The sequence below is a fragment of the Pseudorasbora parva genome, chromosome 4, assembly GCF_024679245.1.
Source record: "Pseudorasbora parva isolate DD20220531a chromosome 4, ASM2467924v1, whole genome shotgun sequence".
Taxonomy (NCBI): Eukaryota; Metazoa; Chordata; class Actinopteri; order Cypriniformes; family Gobionidae; genus Pseudorasbora; species Pseudorasbora parva.
In genome coordinates this window covers 55,419,681-55,427,315 of record NC_090175.1, presented here as the reverse complement: position 1 = coordinate 55,427,315, position 7,635 = coordinate 55,419,681, and the positions used below count along the sequence as shown (strand labels likewise).

At 44.5% G+C, this 7,635-nt stretch overlaps 1 pseudogene; it reads right to left on the bottom strand.

Moving 5' to 3' along the window:
• LOC137073816 (2-oxoglutarate receptor 1-like) lies at nucleotides 1-3,238 on the bottom strand (annotated as a pseudogene).
• Nucleotides 3,239-7,635: the final 4,397 nt, after the last annotated feature.

Here is a 7,635-nt window from a genome sequence, read left to right as displayed (position 1 = left end):
TCATATATTGGCTATTTCATAGCGGCATTGAGTCTCAGCTGCTTTGCTCATTTGTGATGTTGCTCGTGGGTTTATTGATCTCAGCCCATTCTCAGCCCCCTCAGTCCTCGACATGAGCTGACCACATTTGAACAGATCCATGAAGGCCTTCTTTAAGTCCCCAGACAACGTGTAGAGCGGCAAGTTGAAAATTATGTTGAGTACAGCGATCGGCCTCGAGATAATGTAGGCGGCGTGAGCGCAGCGGTCCAGCATGCAGTTGGTTTCTGGAGTGATTCTCGTGTAGATTCTCAGAGCTCGTAACACGTGAAAGGGAAGAAAACAAACCCCGAAGCACGTCAATATCAACACGATGAGTCGCCTCGCTTTAACCCGTTTCGTCAACAGAGGACCCTTCTTTAGTTCTTTAATGATGCGCCAATAGCAAAGACAGACCACGACCAGAGGAAGCAAATATCCCAGTACGGTCAATGCCCAACTATACGGCCAGGTGATTGCTGTCTTGTTGCTCGCAAAGTCCAAGCAGTATGTCTTGTTGTTAATTTCAACCAGGTCAAACAAGTTAAAAATTGGACTTAACTCGTCACGGCCCAAACCAAGGCACAAGCCAACACACCCCATCGTTTCTGCTTGAAGTTGTTAATGCGCAACGGATACACGATCTCCACGTACCGGAAGATGGCCAGACAGGTGAGGAAGAGGATGCTGCCGTACAGGTTGAAGTGGTAGATGAAGCGTGCAAAGCGGCACGTGACAATCCCCAGCATCCACAAGTCGTTGAGGACGTAGTAGTAGGTCAAGAAGGGCAAGCTGACCATGAAGAGAAGGTCAGTGATGACGACGTTCACCATGATGATGGTGCTGCTCTTCCAGGGACGAACTTTGAGCACGTAGACCAGCAGAGCGGTGATGTTACCCACAACTTCCACGATGCACCATGCATAAGTGCACCATGTATGGCGGGCAGGTAGTACCTCTTGAAGAGATCGTCCACGTCGGTGCAGTTGTCACTCGAGCTGTTACTCGAGCCGTAGTAAAGGTTGCCGTTGTTTCTCTGAAATTAAGGTGAAGAACCTTATTATGTATCAAACAAATAAACGAAAGATTATTTGTTATTAACTAGCATCAGTTATATTACTTGTAATGTAAATTAGAAAATCATATACTGATAATATACAACAATGCCAAGGTCTCTGGAAAGAGGTTTGGTTAAGTGATATTTACGTTCCATGTGGTTGAGTAAGCAGTCCGATGGTGATGACTTCTTCCACTGGTTTTGCTGGGAGTCAGTGCAATGAAGAAAGGAGCTGGAATCCGTATCAACAGCCTTGAACATGAAGATCTGTGGGATGCTGATCTCCTGGGGCACCAAAGGGTCCTAAAATCTGGAACACGGAGATGAGGCCCTGAAGTAGATGCAGAAGGTCCTTAATCTGGAACACGCAGATGAAGGAACCTTTAAGTGAAGGTTTGCTATCCTGAGCTTAACCTTGTTGCAAATGTTTGTCTCTCGGATGGGAAGACTCAGAACTTGGTTGCTCTGTCACAGTCTAATCCTCGGCGGACAGACTCAGAACAAGGTGTTTGTATTGAAAAGGTACCTTTATCCTTTTCCGAATAGGAGGAGATTGCAATTTGGCGTTTCTCCATTCCAGTGTTGCGGCATCAGCTGTCACTGAGAATACTTATTTCTCTGGATATGTGTAGTTTATATGTGTAGTAGGAATGTTTTTGGCCGTCACAAACCAGGACATTAAGGATCAGTCTCTAGGTGGGTGAAGGGCAGAAACTGCATGTGGACCAATGAGAAGTCCTGTCCTTCCTGGGCTTGGTACTAGAGGTCTTCTTCTTGCCCTCAAAGAGGTGTCTGGATGTTGTCCAAGCATCTTTATCTGATGCCGTTGGACATTTTGTTTGTGCTAGTCCAACAGGATCCAATCAAAATGGAGCAAACCTTTGTCCACTGTTACGGGCAAAGAGGGGCCCGGCCATAAACTGGGCCCTGGAATGTGCTGTCCACTACACTGGGGTTTTTATCATAGTTGAAGTGAGTGACAACACGATCGCAAATGGACAAACAAGCGAACATGACACATGAGCATATCTCATGTGAGATATCCCCTTAGGGATATCCCCAAGAGCTCAAGGTCTTTGATGGCAGTATTTCTGGCCCTCAAGTACTTCCTCACAGACCTCAAGGGACATCATGTGTTAGTCTGGTCAGACAACACATCGGTGGTCGCTTATATAAATCACCAAGGGGGTCTGCGCTCTCGACGGTTGTGCAAACTGTCACACCAGATCCTCTTATGGTCCCAGGGGAAGTTTCTTTCTTTCAGAGCAGCCTTTATCCCTGGGACCCAGAATACGGGAGCAGACATGCTGTCAAGACAGGGGTTGAGGCCAGGAGAATGGAGGCTCCACCCCGAGGTGGTGGAAAAGATTTGGAGAGTGTTCGGACAGGCACAAGTGGATCTGTTTGCATCTCAAGAGACAACACACTGTCCACTTTGGTTCTCCCTCTCACATCCAGCCCTGTTAGGGTTGGATGCTATGGTACAGATATGGCCGAGGCTACATCTGTACGCGTTTCCTCCTGTGGCTCTGCTCCCAGGAGTTTTGGATATAGTTCGGAGGAACCAAGTGCAAATCGTTCTAATAGCCCCGTGCTGGCCGGGCAGAGTATGGTCTTAGACTTAGTGTCTCTCCTTGTGGGTTCGCCACTACAGTTAACTGTCAGGAGGGACCTTCTGTCTCAAGCAGGGGGTGCCATCTTACACCCCCGGCCCGAGTTGTGGAACCTGTGGGCTTGGCCTCTGAAGGGGCCCAGCTTGTGAGTTCAGTTCTCTCAACTGATGTTGTACAGACCATTCTGCATTCCAGAGCTCCATCCACTAGGAAACTTTACAACCTGAAGTGGAAGGTTTTCACATCATGGTGTCATAGTTGCCAGCAGGGTCCGGTACACTGCCCAGTTGGTACAGTGCTGGACTTCCTGCAGGATCGGTTCACTGCAGGGTTATCCCCGTCGACCCTTAAGGTTTATGTAGCAGCCATTGGTGCTCACCACAGCCCGTTGGGTGGTATGACTGTGGGTAAAGACCCCATGGTGTCTCGTTTCCTTCGTGGTACTTTGAGGCTTAGGCCTGTAGTTTGCACTAGGGTGCCGTCGTGGGACTTGGCCACGGTCCTGCAGGGCTTGTGCCAGGCCCCATTTGAGCCCCTTGAGGAGGTTCATGACAAGTTTTTAACCTTAAACGCCTTGTTCCTCCTTGCTATCTCATCTTTAAAGAGAATTTGAGATCTTCAGACTCTTTCTGTGGCTCCCTCGTGCTTTGTGTTTGCACCAGGTATGGCTAAGGCCTTCCTTCACCCTAGGCCGGGTTACATCCCTAAGGTGCCTACTAACATAGCTAGATCCATTGTGCTGCAGACCTTCTGTCCTCCACCTTTCATCAACTCGGATCAGGAGAAAAGTAATTTGCTCTGCCCAGTGTGGGATTACAAATTTATAAATTGTTATATCAAGGTTCCAATGTAATAGTATACTAACAGTTTGTTATGTACATAATGCTTTACAGTTTGGAGGTTTCAGGTTGACTACATTCTAAGGAGATCAAGCTAATCAGTCTTTTGTCTTTATGCACTTCCTGATCTATAAGCAACATTGTCAGAGTGATCACATTTGCATCTATTCGTCTGATTGGTACTGTTATGCTGATAGGATTTGGATTGGTGGTTTGATTGGCACTGTTATGCTGATAGGATTAGGACTGGTGACCTGGAAATGTATGGGGTGTGTCCCTTTTACCTAAACAACATGTCCATTCCTTTGTTTAGATTGTCTCCTCCTCTACTGTGTAAATCCCTCCCCCTGAAATGTGGATAAATTACAATGTATAATGTTTAAAATTAGACTTGGACGACTGCAGCAACAGTGTGTTTCTCAATAAAGAGGAACGCCTGCCCGAAAGATATACCCAAGCTCTCCTGGTCTTCACTTCTGAGTTTCCAACCGTTTTGGTGCCGTGACCCGGATAGAGATCCTCACCTGAATCCAGCTCAACAAAGATTCTGACTTCGTTCCACCTGAATCCAGCTCAACAAAGATTCTGACCACGTTCCAGACTGAATCCAGCTCAGCAAAGATTCTGACTTCGTTCCAGACTGAATCCAGCTCAGCAAAGATTCTGACTTTGTTCCAGACTGAATCCAGCTCAACAAAGATTCTGACTTCGTTCCAGACTGAATCCAGCTGAATTGTTCTGTACAACCAAGGGTTGGTGAGTCACTCTATCCAAAAGAACCATTAAGACCAGTACAAATTTGTTATCCTCTGCACAGCCAGAGAAGAGTTATCAGACAGCTGTAGGGTTTGATTAACTAAGTTATCCTCTAAAAAATGTGTTTTAGAGATGAAAGTTATCCTCTGTTTTCCAGGCAGGGAAGGTTAGCATCACAAGCTAATAGTTTGTAAGCCTTTGTTTCGGCAGGGAAGAATTGTTTGTAAGCCTCTGTTTCGGCAGGGAAGAATTGTTTATAAGCCTCTGTTTCAGGCAGGGAAGAATTGTTTATAAGCCTCTGTTTCAAGCAGGGAAGAATTGTTTATAAGCCTCTGTTTCAGGCAGGGAAGAATTGTTTATAAGCCTCTGTTTCAGGCAGGGAAGAATTGTTTATAAGCCTCTGTTTCAAGCAGGGAAGAATTGTTTTGCCTCTGTTTCTCAGGCAGGGAAGAATTGGTTTGCCTCTGTTCCAGACAGGGAAGAATTAGCATCACCAGCTAATAGTTGTTCAGCCTCTGTTTTTCAGCAGGGAAGATTAGCATTGCAGGCTAATATTTGTGTTGTCCTCTGTTTTACCAAGGAAGGTTAACAGTAGTTGATCTATGTTAACAAGTATACCCTCTGTTAACTAGAGTTTTAGTGTTTTGATTGTGTGGTTACAAAGAAACATGTTTAGAAAGAATGCTAGACTGTTCTCCACAATTGAAAAAGGTGGTCTTGCGACGCCTTTGTGGTCAGATAGTGAATTTAAGTCATTGTTAGGAGAGCACATGGACTCAATTGTGACTGAGTCAGTCAGATTGTACTTGACAAAGAAATATGAGATCCATCCAGACAAGACTTGGTCAATTGATGAATGTAAAAAAGTTTTAGGAGCATGTATTCGCAAGAACAATGTGAAAGGCATTATTTGTTGTCATAGAGAATTTGGTTTAGCGCTAGCTAGACAACAGTCTCAGCGTATCTCAGAGCTAGAGAAACAGAACAAAGAGTTCAGTGCTAGGGTAGCATCTTTGACAAAGAAATTGAACCGCAACAAAGCTGCAGAGAAAACTGATGTGAATGAAGTTAGTCAGACTGATAACACTTATCCTGACTTACAAACTTTGTTTGAAACAGATGTAGCTATCCAAACAGTAACTGATGTGCCTGACAATTCAGTGAAGGTATGTGGTGCAAGGAAAAGATCTGGGATTGAAAGTGTTCCTCATAACTCTGTTGAACAAGTACAAACTATAGCTAAAGGACTAGCACCTAAAGACATAGAAAGATTATCCCAGAGCTTACCCTCAGCACGCACACATTTTTCTGAATTTAGAAGGACATTGTTATGCAAAATGCGTCTCTACGACATGTCGTTAACAGAAGTCACACAGCTGATGTCACAAATTCTAACTGAATCTGAATTCAACAGTTTTGAGTCTGCTGTTACTTCTGAACTACGACATGTCAGTAAAGGCGATATGAGAGAAGGTGTTTTGAAAATTCTAAAGAATATCATGGGACCCAAAGTAGACTGGTCCAAAATCACTAACTGTGTGCAAAGGAAAGAAGAAACTGTCAGCGAATACACTGAAAGATTTTGTCAGTCAGCTGTAACTTACAGTGGAATAGTTGATGATTCTGAATGTGTTTTAGATGACCAGGGAGCTTTTGTTCGCGTCTGGTCAGATGGTCTTTTAGCCGAGTACAGAAAAGCATTGCCATTCCTAGATCTAACTTGGTCTAACAATACTCTCAGAAGTAACCTAGAAAGGTTAGCTACATGGGAAAGAGATGCTGATGTTAAGGCAAAAGTAAGAGTAGCAGCAGCTAAGTTTAGCACAAGAAATCAAGTTAACAGAAGGCCTAAGAGAGAAGGCAAATGTAACTACTGTGAAAAATCAGGTCACTGGCAGAAAGAGTGTAGGAAAAAGTTGAGAGATAGTAAAATAAATACTATGCATAATTCTATTCCTTCTCAGCCCGCCTACAATCCTGAAGTAGTTCCGCCAGGGTACACTGAAACTTTAGGACAGCTTTCTCAGGCTCTTCTAAAAGCACAAAATGAACAGGCAAAAAACTAATTGTTGGGGCTGTGAGTAGCTACCTTTCCCCTGTAATCCATCACAATAACATTTTTGTGAACGGTAGCAAACAAAAGAAAGAGATTGACTTTTTGCTTGATACAGATGCAGAAATTACAGTAATTCCTACTAAATTGTCTGAAAGTTTAAACAATGATCCAGCCCTTCAGGCTTCATCAGGAATGGTGTTAGGACAGACTGTAAACGTAAGATGCCCTCATGCAGTGTCCGCACTATTGAATCAAGCAAAAGTCACCTCTGTCACCTCTTCTCGTTGGGGAAATTGGTTAACAACCCTCACAGCCCCGAACATTGATTTACAGCGTGCACCTGTCACGAACCCATCCTCATGTATGATGTCTGCAATGACTGAAGTTTTGTTAGAGGATGAAGGAGAAATGACTCACGATTGTATTACACTTACATACGCAGCTACAAGTGAAATAGCAGAAACTCCCTTTGAGAATGCAGAATTGGAGTTGTTTGTTGATGGTTCAATCATTGATAACCCCATAAAGTCAGTACAGAGTGCCAGAGAGAGAGTTGAGTCGTGTTGGCAGATGCCACCAGAAGGTGGACACACGATCATCCCAGGTCAGTGGGTGATGATAAAGTCATTCAAAAAACAAGCCCTTAGAGCCTAAGTGGCATGGACCACATCAAGTGATGTTGATTACAGCAGCTGCAGTGTTGTGTCAGGGAAGGAAAGCTTGGACGCATGTGTCACACTGTAAAGTTGTTCCTCCACCGACAGGGATAGGTTAGGACACACGGACCAGTGAGGAGCCCAGGAAAGAACCGAATGCAACAGGCATCGGGGGCCAATCCTGCGGTGAAGATTCCCTCATAGGCTTTCCCCTACCCACTAGTCCATCCTTTCCTCACTGTTCTTTAGGTGTCGCAGGAATTAAGACATAGGGAAAGAAGGAACCACAATAGCAGACTCAGACTGAACAGAGGAAACAACCCTAATGTTTACAGTCTTTTAAAAAACAAATATTGCTCTGCTGTCTTTTGTTTTCTTTCTCACTCTGTGCAGATACCACTTGATGGCTGTCCTCAGACCCATACGCACTGATCTCCTCACCTGTGTATGAAGCCACAACTTCTAGAGGACATCTAGACCCACTACCAAGCCAACGGTCATATAAAAAAGAAAAATAAAAACACAACGCAGAGAATCACCTACGGGAACTTCAGTCATCCATCAACATGATCAAGATTGCCTTGCTACTAATCATCATGGACATCGCCCAAAGTGTAGATTCCAGAAAGACTTCTGTGTC